Here is a 19,135-nt window from a genome sequence, read left to right as displayed (position 1 = left end):
AACTCTGAATATCCTTTGCTATTTACCTCAGCTCCGAGCAACTCGGGAAAAAACGGCGTCCCGGTTTGCATGCGTGACAAGCGAAGAAATCACTCAAATTAACGACGGTGGTGTATATTATCTCACTGTTTTATTCGCGGCTCGGTAAATATCCACCGCTAACCACCGACACAGAGGTGAATAGTTGTTAATTATTCGTGGTAATATTGTAAGGGGAATCGAATGCTGATCACTCTAGGGTTTTTTTTTTTTCTACATGAGCTCGTATTTGAGAGTGAGATACTTTTGTTTCTTTACTAACACATGTCAAAAGACGTTTTTGCTTCCGTAAATTTAGAAAAGACACACCCTGCCCATGAACCTTTTTCGCCCATGAACGTGTTTCTTTTGCTGGTGTTTACCAGTTTTTATACTCAAAACATTTTAACAACTCGAATAGATATATGATCGATATGTCTGTTCAAACTAGATTTCTAATTTCTTATTTGAACGAGTTTATACCAGTGTAATATACTTGCACATCAGTATATCTTCCCATTATACCACAGGTGGCCCAAGCTCTCTTTGAGAACCACACAAGAAACATAATTTGCATATTTATAAGGATCTCTATGGGATTTTCTACAAGATATCCATAGAGATATTTAAAAGTGAAAATATTATATTAAATAAAAATGGCTTACCTTATTCCATACGTGTGCTGTTTGCTCTTGGTGTCGTTATTTTACCGATTTCACTTCCCGACACCTTTCTAAGGGTTGTTGTCTGTATTGTTCTGTCTGCAATATCTCCTCTACCGACACTATCAGACCCTAAACTTAAGTTGTTTTCAAAAGCATTCTTCTGCATGAGTTACTTTTGGACTATCCCCAGACCTTCTCGCGTTCACGATCTCCACGCTTCTCTTGACCAAAAGTATCCCCTCTCTCTCCCTCCCTAAGTAATTATCTAATGCCTAGTTGATTTCCTCGGATGTTCCTCCGTCCCTATTTGCTTCTTTCCCTGCTCTGAAGGTTTCCCTTTTTTACTTCGGGGGAACTCGACGCGATGTAAGATGGGTTTTCATCCCCGTTTTCAGTCAGGGAGAAAAATGTCCTTAGACTTTGGTTACTTTCTTTATAATCCCTTGATAGAGTATAGAGGAAAGACAAAGATATCTTTTATCCATCCTCGGAGACCCAGGGGCTGTAAGTCGATTTCAAGTCGACTCACAGCCCCTGGGTCTCCGAGGATGGCTTTTATCAGGAGCGCGCACTCAAATTCCTGAATCTTATAATTCAAGATGGTGATCTCTTCTTGAAATCAGAGCGCAGCATTATCATTAATTCAAAGAGCAACTTTATTCAGTCAAATAACTCACTTTCATCACAACAAGTGGAGATATGTTCATATTATTATTGGACAAATGGTTGAAATGCAAACAAAAAAAACAGCAACTACCTTCTTCCCTCTTTTCCATTAACGCAAACAAGGCACCGTCTCCCTACAAATGCGCGCCGTCTGCTACCGTTTTTCGCTATGGTTTTTTTCACGTCAAAACAACTGGATGTACCCGCAAATTATTTCGGTGAATCATTAAAAAAGAAATGGGTTTGCCAGTATATACTTTAATTTGACTTTATTAAAGCTTCCAATTTCTCAAATTTTGTTTGTAGGGCGGGTGCTGGGAAAGATAATCATTTGCATATTCCACATGTTGACTTCTGACGTAGTGTCTTGTTATTGGTCACTTAGCCTGGAATCAATATTCATGATTTGGCCCAAGTGCGTCATTTTGAGTAAAACGCTAAAGTGTGAGGATGTCCATTTGGTTTCTCTCTCTCAAGACGAATTTGGGGCTTTGGAAGGAAATAAAATGTTCATGCCTTCGGACTTAACCTTCACGTTAACAAAAAGGTGAGCACCTTTAAATCTTTATCAGCCTCTAACAAATTCTAGAATTTATATCTCGTAGTTAAGACACGTTAGTTCTAAATATTCCTTCGAAACCTAGACATTTAAGAACGACTTGAAGATTAGCAAGAGTAAAGTACCAAACTTTGTCACCGAACAGATTTATTTCGTACACAGGTTTTTTAGTCTGCCAAATCAGTTCACATAAAACATTACGCGGCCACCTACATAAGCTGAACGAACTCTAGTATTCCCTCACTTTAACGATTCAATTCAGAATTCTTCTATTCAACCGTTAAAAATGCAAGTACATAGCTTCTCTAAACTTTCTCAAAAGTGGTAAGAGCTGCTTCAGTAAATGAAACTATAAAAGTGTCTAATTTTCGGCCAAGCATACTCCATTCGCTTTTTCCGACATCAAAACTTCAAATTAAAGTCTCCCCTTCTCTTCGTTCGTTTCAGGAATCGTAACTTCAGATTTAATTTAAATGAGTAATTTTCCGTTTTGTATGAGGCCTTTAGATTTACTTAATAGTTAATTTTGTCATTCCTGTATCTTATTTCTAGAAGAAGAGCTAAAGAAATGAGATGACTTGGATTTTAAGTCGACAACGACATTCGGGTGGAGGATCTAACAGAACTATAACTTGCAAGACAAGATAGAGATAAGAATTTTATTTATTATGCACACTCCCTGGAAAATTGTGGCTTAATTAATTCTGCTATCGCTAAATTTTTGAGAGAAGGCCTTTGGGAATAATTTAAAATCTGGCACCTATTGACAACCGATACTGAAATCAACTATCAAGGAAAACGGAACGGTGGAATTCACAACGGAATTTCTGCATTTTAAATTTTTATCAATTTAAAAATTTATTCAAATAAAATCTCTTACTTTCATCATCTATTTTAGCCACTGCTTTTCAAGGAGAGTAATTAATATATTAAAACTAAGTGGAGGGATTTTCCCAAATTAATGTTTAAAGTGGCACTGTAGCAACTACCCCACAAGGTTCTTTTAAGAATTCTGTGCTGATTGTGCACGCCGCATAGAAAAGTCTATTACGTTTTCTCCAATGAAGAGAATTTTTTCCAAAAATTATCTAAGCCCAAAATGACAGAACGACAACTAACAAACAAAAGCAAGATCGATTTGGATCATTTAAAACTAACCGATCAAAATGAATGACTTTTTACTAGAAGCAGACGATGATCACGACTTCTCAGATCGTGAAACGTCTGTCATTGTTCTGACAACTGTCATTTTCATGCCTGGGCTACCATCACCATTTTACTACCGAACGATAAAGGGAGGGACTAAAACCATGGAAAGGGGTCGACGCTTCGCTAAGGCCAGTCTGACAAACCATACTGTACAGTTGAAAAGATTCTCGACGACTGAGTCTTCGAAAGCAAACGCAAATTTCAATAACTGACACTTTGAAACAAATTCAGTTGACACAACTGATTGATCACGAACGGTAAAGACGAAAATGGTCGACTGACATAACTTTTGCTAAGATTGATTAGTTGGGACAACGATAATCACCGACAAACATCTTGATTCGAAACAGCTTAAAAGCCACACAGTAAACTACGAATCAACCAAACAGTTGTTAGAGCACAGACACGATACGTGACAAACGACTTGGTTCTCATTTGACCCAGAAGAGAATTTCAAAACATCAGTTACAAACAAGACTTGACGTTAATTTTGATTCAAAATACATTGGCATGAACAATTTGACAAAAGAAAGCTATAAACCAAATATGCAAATATAAACATTTGAACGTGGATTCAAAGGTATTGACTCTTACAGTGCCACTTTAAAACTTTCATTTTTGTTGATTTTGATTACGTCCTATTCTTTTAGAAGTACTTCAGAGAATGTTTACACAGCGATGATGAAAAATACTCCAAATACCTTCTAATTGGCCTTCTGGTAGTATAGACCACACAGATCCTTAGCAATATTTTTATCTTACGAATTGTACCTGTGTTAGCTGATGCTTCGTTGACATCACATACAGTACTTGCCACAAACTACATCATGTTACTCCAACTCAACCATGCCCCGCCAAAATACAACTGAGAAACACTACGTCAAGGTAAATTACATTGAATCACTCAGCCAAGATGTACAACGATGATCATACTATACCAGCCGAAAAAAGCCATAGTTTACATCACACTCGACCAAACAAGCCCAACTCCATTGGCTGAAACACAAATACACGTCTAGACACCAACTACATAAAAATATTTCGATACATATTATCTTATTAACCAAGCGCGAGGGCCGTACTGGGAGAATATCGGCCCGAGGTCCTGACAGTACGGACCGAGCGCAGCGAGGTCCGTACAAAAAAGACCGAGGGCCGATATTCTTCCAGTACGGTCCCGAGCAAGCGTGGTTAATAAGAGATTTATTATACGACTGAAGTTCAAAGGGACACAAGTGCGGTATCATTCGGGACCATTCGGGACAGTGCCCGGTCCAATACTTAGAGAATATTGGACCGGCAATAGAGCATTTTGATTGGTTGATTTTAGTTATTGGCCCTCTGACTGCCCGAGTCGTGTAATAAAACAAAGTAATTAAAACAAAACGATAACAACAAGTACGATCATTGTGGTTGTAAATACACCAGATTAAACTCCACTCTGCACACCTGTTTAAGTCAAACCTCATCGTACAACATCAACCACACAAGTACAATTATTTCGTAAGATAGGTCGTTACCAACACATTTTTAAAAGTGATTTACTGTAACACACTTGTTTTGTACAATGAGTGTTTCAAGGAAAACAATTTTTCCATTTATAATACTGTCGACCGAAGAGAACTGCACTAAAGGCTTTTATCTGATTTATAAACCGAGAGAATCAAATAGTCGCCATTTCAAGTTTGATAGGCCATAACAAGTGAGCCGTTACCTTAATTTTCAATTGTGGATTAATTCAGATTTTGTCAAATTAATTCCTATGGTGAGAATTTGCTGAATCTTTGAAAAGTCACGAAAAGATCCCTCTTACATTTTCTAAATAAAATTGTTTTGGTCGGTCGTTGAATACATATCTGTGATTTATCGAATATCGTTTCACAGCTTCATGTAGCGATAGTCAAGACGTCAAACACTCTGTAAACAAAACGTTTGAGGTTAAAAGATTACGATGCAACCTAGGGTTTTACTATGCTTTCTGTGGTCGATAACAGTCTCTGAATTTTTATCGTTCAATATTTAGAGTTGAAGAGTTAAGCTTTGCTGTTTCAACAAGAAATCAAAAGGGCAAAAGTTACCAAAAATAGATCGAAAACCTTAAAAAATACAAAACGCTCTAAAAATTTGAAAGGGACTAGCTAAATTCCGACCGAATGTCTTGAACATTTGTCAACATGAAGATTAAGGTAGAAATCATATTCGGAACGAATTCTCTTGAACATTTAACAATGAAAATACTCGGGGAAAGGAATAAGTATGAACAAAAAACCGATTTGGAAAACATTTTTGCCCTTAATAATATTTCTGTTAAACAGCAATGGTCTTAGAAATTTTTATATTCAGCATGTTTTAAAGGGCAACATGGCAAACTTCACAGTTCCAATAAAATTATTGAAAGTCAAAGACAATTCACTTTGATAAAATCAGAAAACAAATAAGCAGAAAATTTTTAGAAACCAAAGAGTTTACCTTCGCAAAATTCGGCAAAAAATAAAAAAACGGCTTACCTCTGAGAAATTGGATAAAATAATTGGCAATTAAACTGATAGGTTTGGCTAATCTCGGAAAAGTTTGTCATCTTGCCTCTTTCAACTACACGTTATATACCTAACAACATCTTAAGCAAAATCCAACTCTGGAAAGTAATTGCATCGCGGAAAAGGTAATTTCTTTGAGTTAAAAAACAATGTTTGGCAAAATTGAAACTTTTGTTTGAGATGGCGAAGCAGTCATTTTGGCGGGAAAAATTTTAAAGACGAGTCTTATCAATTTTTGCGAAGAAATGTGGTCACGGAAACTCTGTGCAAATTGGTCCAAATTTTCCCGCCAAAAAACTTAGTATATTTTTGAAGAAATACTTAGAATACTTGTTTACACATTGTATGAAGAAAAGACATGAAGGCAATAAAGAATTTGACACAAATAGACCAGTGTTTGAACAATACCTTTTATTGAGCTAAGAAATAATAAATGACTACAAATAATGAACACCAGCCAAAAAGAAAAAATCCGGCGCATGCGTATATGGAAGCACCGTATTTATCTAAGTTTTTCGGCGGGAAAATTGAAGAGTTTTGAAAAGGGGTTTCCTACGAAAAGACTTTGCAAAAAAAAAAAAAAAAAAAAAAAAACTTGCAGAGGCAATACAGATACTTAGCTGAGTGGATACGCCCTTCGATATCAATTGGCATCCATAATTGACCATAGGCTTTCGAACTGGTTTCTGCAGGAACATTTCTTTCGAGTCTCCAAGAAAAACAGAGGCAATAAAGATACTTAGCTGGGTAACTACGACAAAATCAGAATTTTTCTTGATACGCTCTTCGATATCAATTGGCATCCCATAATTGACTAAATGCTTGCAAACTGGTATCTTCGTCAACTTCTGCCGGAAATGTTTTTCGAGTCTCAGCGAAAAACTTTTGCGGAAGTTAAGTTCTTGACTTGCCAAGGATAAAGTGTTTTCCATCGCATTGGCTTCGTGTTCCAGTTGCTTATGATCTGATACTTCAATAGGCAGTTTTCTTGTGCACAGCTTCCGAGAGAGAAAGAGAAAAAAAAAAATGATAAGTAAACAAATAAGGACGAGAATTGAAATTTACTTCATAGTTTATATTCGCAATCAACCAAAATAGTTTTTCCAATGAAAGATTAACCTACCTCTGCTCAAGAGTCAAATGGTTTCCCCCCATTTTGTTTCTTCCTCCATTTTCTTGTGAGAAAGTCGCAATCTTTTCTAGAAATGCTGCAACAGAAAAATAAAAATTCAACTGGAATGCAACAAATGATTTCTTTGACATTCATTTTCACTAGGAATAAAACAGAACCCTGTCACTTATGAGCGAATCGATGCTGTATAACGTCGATGAAAGCTGGCTGGCTGGCTGGCTGGCTGCTGACTGCTATCCAGCATTTATTCTCAGATTACTTTTTAAGTGGATGAAGTTTCTGTTTGAATGATTGATCATGGTGCACTATGATTCCAAGAAAGGTTTGTCATCAAGATTACTATCCATTCTTAATTTTAAAAACCTGTTACCTTCATGAGTGACAAAGAACAAACAAATCACAAGAAGAAAGCCTAGGAAAAGAAAAGCGATAAAACAAAAAGAAAATTCACAGGTTCTTGCAGGTAAGGCAAACTTTACTTAGAGCAAGAATTAAATATTCCGTGAGAATTGTACTTTATCAAACAATGTTACAGCTTCGCAAAAACTTGTTGAAAATATTTTCAAAACAAAATATACATGGAAATTCTCGACAGTTTGTATTCGTGTAGTTGCACGAATATGTTTATGGAAAAACTGCAGAGGTAAAATTTCTGGAATTCACACACCTCACAGCTATTTAGAATTAAAAAAAAAATCCTTGCAGGTTTTCGCGATGTATCTTTGAATAGGAAATGTTTCCTCATGTTGCAAGTACCTATTTTGTAAAGACATGAACAATGGCATCCCTTTGGCGCGTTTTTCTGCGGACATTATTTGTCACGAGATGCGAACATTTTTCCGAGAGAGCAGTATTTATTATCCTACGAAGGTTTTTGCAACAGGCGGGAAATATTGTCTACAAGCAGCTTACCGTTTACAGCGTTCTCTGGTTCGACTTAATGAACACAGAAGCACGTCTCTTCTTCTGTAAAAATCAGCGAAACGCTCTCCCATCTGGAATTAAATTTTAAAAGGACTTAGCGTAATGGACGGTCACATAGTGTTAAGGCCAACTGAGCGCGAGAAAAAATATTTGATGGATTACAATTCCAATTGTCTCTCAGGAATCTTATTCAATTTCGAAAATCATACTATTAACTATGCGAAAATCTAACAGCTTCTTCCATATCTTAAGTGGCACTTTTTAAGAAATAGCGGTGGAACGTCAAGGAATCAGCTACTGTAAACACGAAAAGTTGATACAGTACAGACCGCAGGAATAGCAGCACCTACACGCACGTTACGCGCGCGTAAAATTTACACTAATTATTACACGCAGTCTACGCGTAATTTGACTCAAGGAAAAGTTGCCATATCCATTGCAAGCGGCTTGTGAGCATTTTCCACTTAGCAGTGTACGTGAATTTAAAAATTGCAGTTAGAATCTCCGAGTCCATATTTCTGATTGAGAAATTCAGCCCTGCTTGTGTGTTCTTAGGGGAAGGTTTTATCTTCGGACTGCTGCCGTAATCCGTCGTCTCTCTCACTTCAAACCACGTTATGTGAAATTTCCTATATTGGGTATCCCTTATTCAATCGATTACAAATCAAAAGTTTTGGTCGCAATGAGCGAACGATCAATGGAAATGCCTGACGTCATGTGACATTACAGTAAATGTGCCCCTGAACCTGAAGAGTCAGTCAGTCAGTCTATTAGTCAGTCAGTCAGCCAATCAGTCAGTCAGTCAGTCTGTCAGTGTGTCATTCATTTAGTCAATCAGTCAGTCAGTCAGCCAATCAGTCAGTCCGTCAGCCAGCCAGTCAGTCTGTCAGTGTGTGATTTAGTCAATCAGTCAGTCAGTCAGCCAGTCAGTCTGTCATTCATTTAGTCAATCAGTCAGTCAGTCAGCCAATCAGTCAGTCAGTCTGTCAGTGTGTCATTCATTTAGTCAATCAGTCAGTCAGTCAGCCAATCAGTCAGTCAGTCAGCCAGCCAGTCAGTCCGTCATTCATTTAGTCAATCAGTCAGTCAGTCAGCCAATCAGTCAGCCAGCCAGTCAGTCTGTCAGTGTGTCATTCATTTAGTCAATCAGTCAGTCAGCCACTCAGTCGGTCAGGCATACAGTTTGTCTCTTCATTGGCCCATTATTTTAAGTCTGCTAGTCAGATAGTACATGGTTGCCACAGACAAGTCTTTCAATTCCTTCAACAAATTCCCTATCAAAATTAAGTTGTACTGCCCCTCACTAGTATGTTTTCTACAAATCAAAAATAAAAAAAGACTTTGGTCCATTTTATGACAGGAAAATGGAAGTATCACACTGCTGTGCTTTTGACATTCTTTGAATTTCCTTCAAAATTTTAATTTTTTTTTTTTTTTTGAAATTGAGTTTCTGTAATTCCCAAGCCTTTAAGAAATTGTCTGGTTCATTTGCTGACCTGTGGCAATTTATTTAGGCATGCAGTTGTAAAACAAAAAAGTACAACCAGGTCAGTCACTTTGAGTTGCAGAATCACTCAAATAATAAATTAATTTTATTATGGAATGAATATTCACTCGAAAGGATTCTAGTAGGCAATTTAATGTTTCCACTTTTCATTTATTTTGCAACAGTTGACTGATTGAGGTATGAATGGACCACTCAAGCCTTACAGCTGTATTTACCTGGCTCAGCTGGCTCAACAACAAGAACGGCAACAACAGTCTCTTCTTATCACACATTTCACAATCAGAGAAGCCATTGACTCTCTGGTAGGGTGACTTTGTATATCCAAATGATTGCCTGCCAGCCAGCCTTGATGACTATTCATCAGTTGGTCGGTCACTTTGTGAGCCTGTCAGTCAATCAGTTGCTTTGTCAGCCGGTCATCCAGTCAGTCAATCAGTTACTTCTTAGCCACTTTGTCAGACAGTCATTTGTCATTAAGCCACTCAGTGAGTCAATTTGTCAGTTAGTCAACCAGCAGTCAATCAGTCAGTCCAGTCTATCAGCCAATAAGTGAGTTGTTAGACACTCAATTTTTTAATCAATGGGCTAGACAGCTAGTCTGTTATCATGCAGTCAGTCATTGAGACAGTCAACCAGCAAGCCAGTTGGTCAATCAATCAGTCAGTTAGTCACTTTGTTACTCAGCCAGACAATTAGTTGGTGGGTAAACCAGATGGTCACACAATCAGTAAGTCAGCCAGCCAGTCCAACAGTTAATCAGTCAGAAAAAGAGAAGTCAGACAGTCAACCTCTTAATAACATACAGGTAATGTAGATGTAGTTAACCATCCAACAGTCAGTCAGTCAACCAGCCAGCCAGTCTATCATATCAACCAGCCAGTGAGTGAGTGAGTCAGTCAGTTGTTCAATCAGCCGGTGAGACAATCAGTCTGTTATTTTATAATGCAGTCAGTCATTGAGATCATCAACCAGCCAGACAGTTGGTCAATCAAACACTCAGTCTGTTTGTCAACCAGTCAATCAGTTGGTACGTCAATCAGATCGTCATGCAATTAGTAAGCCAACTAGCCAGTCTGAAAGTTTATCAGTCAGCCAAAGAGACAGAAAGTCAGTCAGTCAGTCAGTCAGTCAGTCAGTCAATCTCTTAACAAAATGTATGTAATGTAGTTAACCATCCAATATTCAGTCACTCAATCACAACAACCAGACACACAGTCTGTCAATCTCTTACGAACATGCCGGTAATGAGTTTAACCATCCAGTAGTCAAGTCAGTCAATCTCTTAACAACATGTAAGTACTGCAGTTAACTATCCAATAGTCAGTCAGTCAGTCAGTGAATCTCTTAAAAACATGTTAGCAATGAAGTTAACCATCCAATATTCAGTCAGTCATTCAGTCAATCTCTTAACAACATTTAGATAATGAAATTAACCATCCACTAGTCAATCAGTCAGTCACAGTCAATCAGACAGACAGTCAACCAGAAAGGTAGAAGTCAATCATCCTGTCTATCTCCCTCATGATCAACTACTTTTTGTTGAAAATGCTTCATTTGTAGGCAGTTCCCTATACTAGAATTGTTTTGCATTATCAGCTTTCAAACTCATCCAAGATTTCTAGAATTCAACAATTCCCAACTGGGCTTGACATGCTTTCTTGTTACAGTTTTCTTTCCCAGATGCATGTTCATTTATGTATCTGGTAACGCACACTTTTTTGGAATAGCAAATCAGACAGTCAACTGCTACAAAGAAATCCTATGAAAAGTGACACAGAAATCAACTGTTCATTGATGCACTGCTTGTCTGAGGTGAATTTCAAGCTTAACGTATTTATCAATGTATAAGTCAAACCCATGTAGAAGTCAACCCCCATTTTCAAGGTCAAAAATTGGATTTTTCATCATTTCTAGTTAAAGAAAAATTCAAACTGATAAAAATTTTCCCAATGGTTGATCTCTTATTTCTGAGAATGTATTGAAAACACGGTGAATTAAAAGAAACTGCTGAGCAAAATGTAACCGTGTGCTGCGAAGTTTAGTAGCACTTGTTTACATCACCACGATTCATGATTTACATGTAAGCATATACCAACACTTCGATTACTGGAGAAGTAATTTACCATATTTTGTAAATCGCTCTGAAGATGAAATCTTCATGCATTTAAATAACCTTTATCTTAATGTTGAGTTTAAAAGGAGATTTAGTCAACCAAAGGAACACTGAAGAGCTTTGAAGGACCGCTTGATTAAAACACCGCCATATCATTCTAACAAAATGATGTGAGAAAACAGCATTAGCCAAGTCACTAAGCTACTGTAAGTGTTCAATGAAAACAAGAGTTCAGCACCGTAAACAGCAGTGAAGCTATAAGGAAAAATGTCTGCTCTACAAATCAGAAGATACAATAGATAACAGCTCCAGTAGGTTCCTGTTTAAGCCATGTAAAATTCATTATTTCAAACTTTTTCGTCAATGAAGAACACGCTGAAAACTGAGGAAACTCGAACACAATTAGAACTGGTTTTGTAAACTTGGTTTTCCTGAGGAACTCGAGGCAACTGTTATACTAATTTCTTGGACTGCTTGGGCCAGGTCTTTATATTTGACCCATGTATAGGTCGGTGGTGATTTTTTGGGCTAATTTTTTGGTCATAAAAGGTCAACTTAAACACAGATAAATATGGTATGTCCCACATGTATTGATGCTCCTTTTCATTACATCAGCACCATCATGCATTTGTTACCTGGCATTAAAACAGAACTTGGCCTATTAAAGAGTTTGTTTACCTGGTCCATCCAACAGCCAGATTGCAGAGTAAAACAAGCATCTTTAAATACATCTGCTCAAAGCTTGGTCCACTTATTGACCCATCAGACATCTGACCTGGAGAAAAATAAGATGAATTTCACACTGATGAGTGTTAAACCAAAAAGGGGGAATGAATTCTTTGTTCTTCTTACAAGTCCTAAAACATTCTTTTAAAATTAATTCCCAAAAGTGATCAATAAGTACATGTAACCTCTCCCCACCACTTCAGTACTCAAGGTTATTGTCATCAAAAATCTGGTCAACATTTTCAAACTTTATTCAGAAAGTAGTAAAGTTTAATTTTCCAGAGAGAAAATAATTATTGCAAAATCTTAAAAAGAAGGTAAGATACAACTGAAAGAATGTTTTCCAGAAGCTGTGCCAAAGAGTGAAAGGTGTCATAACTGGAAAGGCCTCCAGGAGAGTGTTAATGTTTTCTGCAGACTTTTGTCCTGCATCTCAATTGGTATAATATTATGTTTCTAACCACATCTTCAACTGCACAAGAGAAGGGAATTTTCTGACACATTTTGTAACACGTTGAGAAATAAGTTAGAGTATTTGAAATTAATTTTTTCTTTTTCCCTACAATGTAACTACCTTGGCCCACTTTTATCTGTTTTTCCCAATTAATTTTTGGATTTGCTTTAATTCATTGTAAATTTATTTTTCCCGTTTTGCTCAGTGACCTTTCCCGCAAATTTCAAAGGAATTCTTCCTCACAAGACTTGCCAGGGAGTTTCATTGTGTTTCATTGGTTGGCAGCATGACTGCATTGACATGCACTTATGCGAGGTGTGAAGATTGAGAATTTCTTTGGAGGCCAAAAACTCAGTTTATTTTTATGTGGGTTACCCTAGATACTTAAATGAGCCAATAGGGTACACAGATTTGTTGAAATCTCACGAAAATTGGGCAGAATGTTCATCAAATAATAACACACCATAGTATGTGAGGCTTTTATGAAATAATGGAAATATTTACTATTGTCCACCTTCATACTAGGAGGAATTGTGGATTGTGTGTGGGTATATATGCAGAAAGTGGAGCTACGCTGTTGGTGGGAACATGGCGACGAGAAAAACACAAATAAATTAGTGGAATGAAAAGTGTTCGTTGATACCTATGGGATTAAGAATGCCGATTTGAAAGATAAACTTTTGTTCAAGAGTTTTGTGGCTTTCTGAGCTACCAAAATGTAAGGAAAGACCGCAGATTGCCATCTGTTGCTTAGAATGATTAGGCAAATTAAAATGTCCTAGTCACTCTTCCTACATCGCAAAGGTGTTTTCTGAATCGGTCACCTAGTCTTCCTGTTTTGCCGATGAATATCTTTTTGAAATAAGTGCAAGTTATGCGATAAGTGCAAGTTATGCAATAGATGATGTTGGCAGAGGTGCATGCAAAGTGAACAGTGATCTTAATGGATCATTTGGGTCCCAACATTTTCTCTGTGTTGTGAACAAAAGGACAAGTTTTGCATCATGCATGAGCACATTTAAGAGTGCTGGGTTTTTGTTGCATTTGAATGAAATGAGTGGAGGTCGCCAAAAGATAGTACCAGTCTCTGGGTTGTTTTGATTTAACTGACTGGTTGTGAGGGTGAAACGTGAGAGTGAATGCAATACGGTCAGAATGTTCATTCTGTGATGTTTGTACATATAGTGCTGACTGTCGATCAATAAGTTGGGCGTGGTGGTGACCCGCTTGAACGACAGAAACAGGGTAACCATGTTTTCTGAAAAACTGGCACATTGACTCTGATTAGTGGAAAAAAACAGTCATCACTGCATAAACAATGAAGTCTTTGAAACTGAGAAAAGGGCACGGAAATCTTAACATGAGTTGGATGCAAAGATGAATACAACAAGTAACTATATGAGTCTGTAGGTTTGTAATTCTAAGCAACATATGGCAATCTACAGTCTTTCCTTACATTTAGGTAGCTCGGAAAGCTGCAAAACTCTTGAACAAAAGTTTATCTTTCAAATCAGCACTCTTAATCCCATAGGTACCAACGAACACTTTTCATTCTACTAATTAATTTTATTACATGTTTTTCTCATCGCCATGTCCCCACCAATAGCGTAGCTCCACTTTCTGCATGTAAACCCACACACAACCCACAGTTCCTCCATTCGCCCTGACAAAGGGCTAACACTCAAAACATCAGCCTTTTAACTCATTACAGTGGCAAATTTACCATTTCAACTTAGTTGATAAAACCAAAAATTTAATTACCTAGTTACCCCCACCGACGCAGCACCACAGTTTCTTTACAAACTTTTACCCCCAACTTCAAACTAGATTTTCTCAGGAAAGGATAGAAATATTGGAAAAGCCTCACACACTTTGTTGGTCTATTTTTGCTGAGTGGTACAGTCCAGTTTGTTTGGAGATCTGAGGTAATGCGTAGGCTGGTAATTCAGTTACAGTAATTTCCGGCTGATTACCCACACGGCAGATTACCTGCACCCGCCAATTGTTGCATACAGCAGAAAAAAAAGTCAACAGATTACCCACACCAGTGGATAACCCGCACTTTATGTTCAGCGCCATGTTGACTTGTTGAACGAAAGTTTACAGGCCAAAGAAATTCAGACACCTGTACAATTCTGTGTCTATATTAGCATGTATTTTATTGTTAAAATGATATCATAAAAACAAAAACATTTTGTGCAAGCGATCGTTCAGTGCCATGTTGACTTCTTGAAAGAAAGTTTAAAGGCCAAAGAAATTCAGATGCGTGTTCAATTGTGTCTATATTAGCATGTACTTTATTGTTAAAATGATACGGTACAAACACTAAGATTTTGTGTGAGTGATCGTTCAGCGCCATGAATTTAGTTGAGTTTCACACCTATTATTTTCATTATTCTATTGATATGTGTGGGCTTTCAAACAACTGTCAGCAATTTTTAAAAAAAAATCGATATCTCGGGTTCTACTGGGCCTAATAGAGTCCCTAAAAACGGGAAAATTCTCCTCGGCTCAAGCTAACTAGTGTTAACTGGAAAATTGTTACTGATGCGCCGGATATTCTTGGATTATTTCTGTCATTGTGAAGGTTTTGTTTACACGGGTGCCAATAAAAATTTGTTCACACGCAACTAATTATGCGTGAAATAAACTCGAGTTGGCATCATGTTTTCGTGCTGCTTTGTGGCACTCTTAATACAATGAAATTAATTTGAGAGGTGGAAATGCAGGTAGGTGAGAATTTTTTTCAATTCAACAACCAGCAGATTCCAGCAGATTTTAAAATTGTCACATAACCCGCACCTCCCTTTTACTTGCAGTGGCACGTGTTTGATGCAAAATAAACAGATTACCCGTGGGTAATCGGCTGGAAATTACGGTAACAGTGCACTAGTTGATGGCACATGTAAATCAAATTCACAACTTTTTTGTAAAATAATTATTGTTATGTTCACATAAAAACATTTCTGCAAGGCTTGAATACAAACAGAGAAATCCTTAGGTTATTCCCTCTGGTTAGAAAAAGAAATACAATGATGCATTTTTTTCTGAACTTCTAACCCCAAGCTTCCTTTCAAACAATTTGAATTTCAAATTTAATTTTATCACCTGAGTTGATAATGTAAACTGGCCACTTAAGGAGTTTAAAAAGCTGACATTTTTAGCATTATCCCTTCATTATTTGCCCCCAAAAAACAATTTTTAAGATTGTACTGGAGGCTAATTTGGTGAATTTTCAACAATTTTGAAGATAAAATAATTACCTCATGACAGATTTGTTTCAGGGAAAATTATTGCTTCAAATTTCCAAGTAAACTATGATATGTAATTTTACATAATCTAAGGAAAAAAGTATTATTTCACTGGGTGTCATGAAATTTGTAGCATTTCATGGAATTAAAAGGTGAGTCCAAAAGGCTATATTGGAGAAAGACTTCTCTAAATCTGAGCCAATTTAATGTTAAACAAAACGGTTTGGCAAATGCACAGAGATAACAGTGATAAAGATTTTCAGGGCAGTCTGCCAAATATTATGTTATTTTGACAATTTTATCCACAAAAGATGAAAAAGAAATTAAGGTAGAGATCTAATACCTTTTCATTCCATCAATTTGTGGCGGACCATGGTGGCCCGTGTTGAAAATTTTTCATATCACGCAGTTTTGGTTTGCAAAGTATCAGATCAAAAGAAAAAATCTTCCCTAAGATAGTTCTGTTGCAGTGGCATGACACAATGTAGCTGCACTAATTAATTAATTTCCAAAAAGTAGCAACATCTTTGGCAGACTTTGTCTGAGAGCCCATGTCTACTTTCTTTCAGCGATACCTAGCTACCGCAATAAAAATAATGCTAAAGGGGTGATATACATACATGTAGATAGTCATAAACACAATGTTCATCTTGCTATTTTTCTTGGAAACCAATCAGAACATGAGGCTATAAACATTTGCACCATCAGTGGCAATGACACCTATCCTGCAGTGTCAAGACAACTTTGGGATCCAAAGTTTGAAAATTAACACAGTAGCAAGAGATGGAAAAGCAACACAAAAATAGAGGTCACAGTGAATGTTCTAGAATGTCTCTTACTGAAAGAAAAATTGACATTACTTGGCTGGAAACTGAATGTGTACATGTATGCAAATGTACAACTTTTCAAAATGTGCTTCAAAAACACAAGCAAAAGTAGCTCATTAGTATGTATGAGGCAGTCTTTTGTTTAACTCTTTCTTAAACTTTGAATGGTGAGTTAGCTTTACAACAAAGGAGAATTTCAGTGACGGTGACAAGACCAATATTAGCATTTGGAGTGAAGAAAAGAGAAAAGTTTTTTCCTGCTTTAACTATCTTTGAAAGCAAACAAGATCTGGAAAAATAATGTTAAAAAAAAATAGTTGGCGTAGGAGTTTAGGGCCAGTGGCTGGCCGAAAAACTTGAATCGTTAGCATTCATTTCTACTGTTCTATCAGGTTGATTTAGGGTTCAAAGGATAAGCAAAGAAAATCAGATTTCATGCTGTTTGTCATTCACGTTTAACATTATGTTTAAATACTTGTTTGTTTACATGTAGGCAAGACTACCCCTAATGTTCAACCAATTTGATTTGTTCAATTAACATGAATTTTGAGTGTGAAAGTAAAAGTACAACTAAGAGAAACCACTTTTCAAATTGAGGCAGTATTCACTGATAAATGTTGAGCACTAGATTACAAACAGCATTTAACATAACTCCGCTCACTGTCAACACTGCGCCATACTCAACTCTTACGATGATCATCATCACATAACACTAATAAGCACAATTAAAAGAATGAGCGAGCAAAACCAGTCTTATGAAAGTAGTATTTACAGAAATGTCGCGTAAGAGAATAAGTACAAAGAAACAGTCTAGCCAAAGTAGCTCACTGATTATAAATGCAAAGCAGGACTGTCGAAAGACCATCGACACTTATCTGTGTTTACGTATGCTTGATCAATGTAACATTTAAATGTTAGGCCATGAAAAGTTGTAACCTTGATAGCTTTTACTAATACACATTTTGTTAAACATTACTTTCAGCATTTGTTTGCTTTGATTTATTTTGGTAAAAGAATGCAATAAGTGAAGAGTAAACAAAGACTAATAATCTGGATGCAGTGTCATTTTGAAAAAGGAAGCTTTTGTTTGGTGGAACAATGCAGAAAAAAGCAGGCTGACTGCATTGAATAACAAAAGCTAAACACATTCAAGACATGTACTTTTTACTACACTTTTTATTGTGCATAACACAAAAAACATGCAAAGGTTTGGTGTGTACACTGGCCAAGCACTTCTGACCTGTACTGTAAATATGGCATGACAAAATAGAATAATTTTTTATGTGGTTATTTGCTTGGCCAAAAATAAGAAATAACATTGAAAGTTTTTGGAATAAAAATGCTAACTAAAACATACTTGTGTTTCCTTGCTTGGAAAATATAAGTGGTAAGCTATCAAATGGTTACTGATGAAATAGATCTTTCAGAAATGTGACCGGGCACAGGATTTTGTACACTAATGCTTTTCCGTTAAACGGGTAAAAATAAACGGTTTGTAAACGGATAGTAAACGGGTAGTAAGAGCGTTGAAACGGTTTGCATGTCCGTTTAAACGAATAGTCCAAAGCGTTAAACGGTAGAGCAAAGTCCAAAAACGGATTCCTTAAACCGTTAAACGGCCGAGAAAAAAAATAAACGGATGGCTTAAAACGTTAAACGGTTGAACAGCGTCTATAATAATTTTATGGATAGCTCAAAACGTTAAACGGATGGACAAAACCTTGAACGAATGAGGAGGGCTAAAGAACGGCGGGAAGCCATGCACATATCGATCAGAAACCATTGCGAACAATTATACGAACTGTTCATGCGGAACACTGACGTTTCATGCTAATAATATTCGACCGACAACGATAGAAAACTAAGTAAAATTAAATTACTAGCCTGTAATTAAGCTATCCACTGGCGAGTGAAGCGAGCCGAGAGCGAGTCTCGCCGTGGAGAGCTCGCAATGCGTTTGAAAATTTGTATAAGCAGAGGAAGCAATCTGTCAATCATACCATGTGGACTGAACATTCTCGATAGAAAGAAAATAGAGTTGAGAAGCAAAGTCGTTTTTTTTTTTCATGTTCCTACATTGTTTCTTCTACGTATTGACTGAAATGAAAACGTACTATCAAGTGAAAACGTTAAGAAATGCCGCTGATTTTGTAGATTTCACCGTCGGTTAATCGAAACAATTTTGCATACGCATGTAACAAAACTCAACTTTCTTTCGCTCGTGTTTCATCTTGCATTCGATTTCGTAAAGTAATGTGTAATTACAGCTTTTATAAAGCAATTTCCGTCTCCTTTCAATCGATGGAAATAAAAGATGAGAAACTCGATAGCCACGGATTTTGCAAATTTTGCCGTACACGTCAATCGAAATAAATTTGCATAATCATGAAAACAAATCTCGCTCTCCTCATTAAATGGATGCAAGTAATCGTTAAACGGATGTATTTTATTTTAAACGGATAGGTTAACCGTTTAAACGTTTTGTCGAAAACGTTAAATGGATGAGCAAAGCGTTTAAACGGATGAAGAAAGCGTTTAAACGCTTTA

At 36.9% G+C, this 19,135-nt stretch overlaps 1 long non-coding RNA gene across 5 annotated transcripts in view; it reads right to left on the bottom strand.

Annotated features, from left to right (window-relative positions):
* Nucleotides 1-4,516: 4,516 nt before the first annotated feature.
* LOC111322646 (uncharacterized) overlaps nt 4,517-19,135 on the bottom strand; it is a 19,709-nt gene continuing 5,090 nt past the window's right edge. The window contains exons 2-5 of one of the 5 annotated variants that reach the window (XR_002694083.2): nt 12,009-12,105; nt 7,699-7,781; nt 6,778-6,853; nt 4,517-6,652 (exon numbers count right to left, since the gene is read on the bottom strand). This is a non-coding gene — a long non-coding RNA (uncharacterized LOC111322646). Of the gene's footprint in view, nt 6,653-6,777; nt 6,863-7,698; nt 7,782-9,432; nt 11,128-12,008; nt 12,106-19,135 lie in introns of those variants that run through there. The other 4 variants (XR_002694084.2, XR_015993025.1, XR_015993023.1 and 1 more) reach the window with 4 other exon arrangements.

Source organism: Stylophora pistillata, chromosome 11, assembly GCF_964205215.1.
Source record: "Stylophora pistillata chromosome 11, jaStyPist1.2, whole genome shotgun sequence".
Classification (NCBI taxonomy): domain Eukaryota; kingdom Metazoa; phylum Cnidaria; class Anthozoa; order Scleractinia; family Pocilloporidae; genus Stylophora; species Stylophora pistillata.
This window is presented reverse-complemented; position numbering and strand designations above follow the sequence as displayed.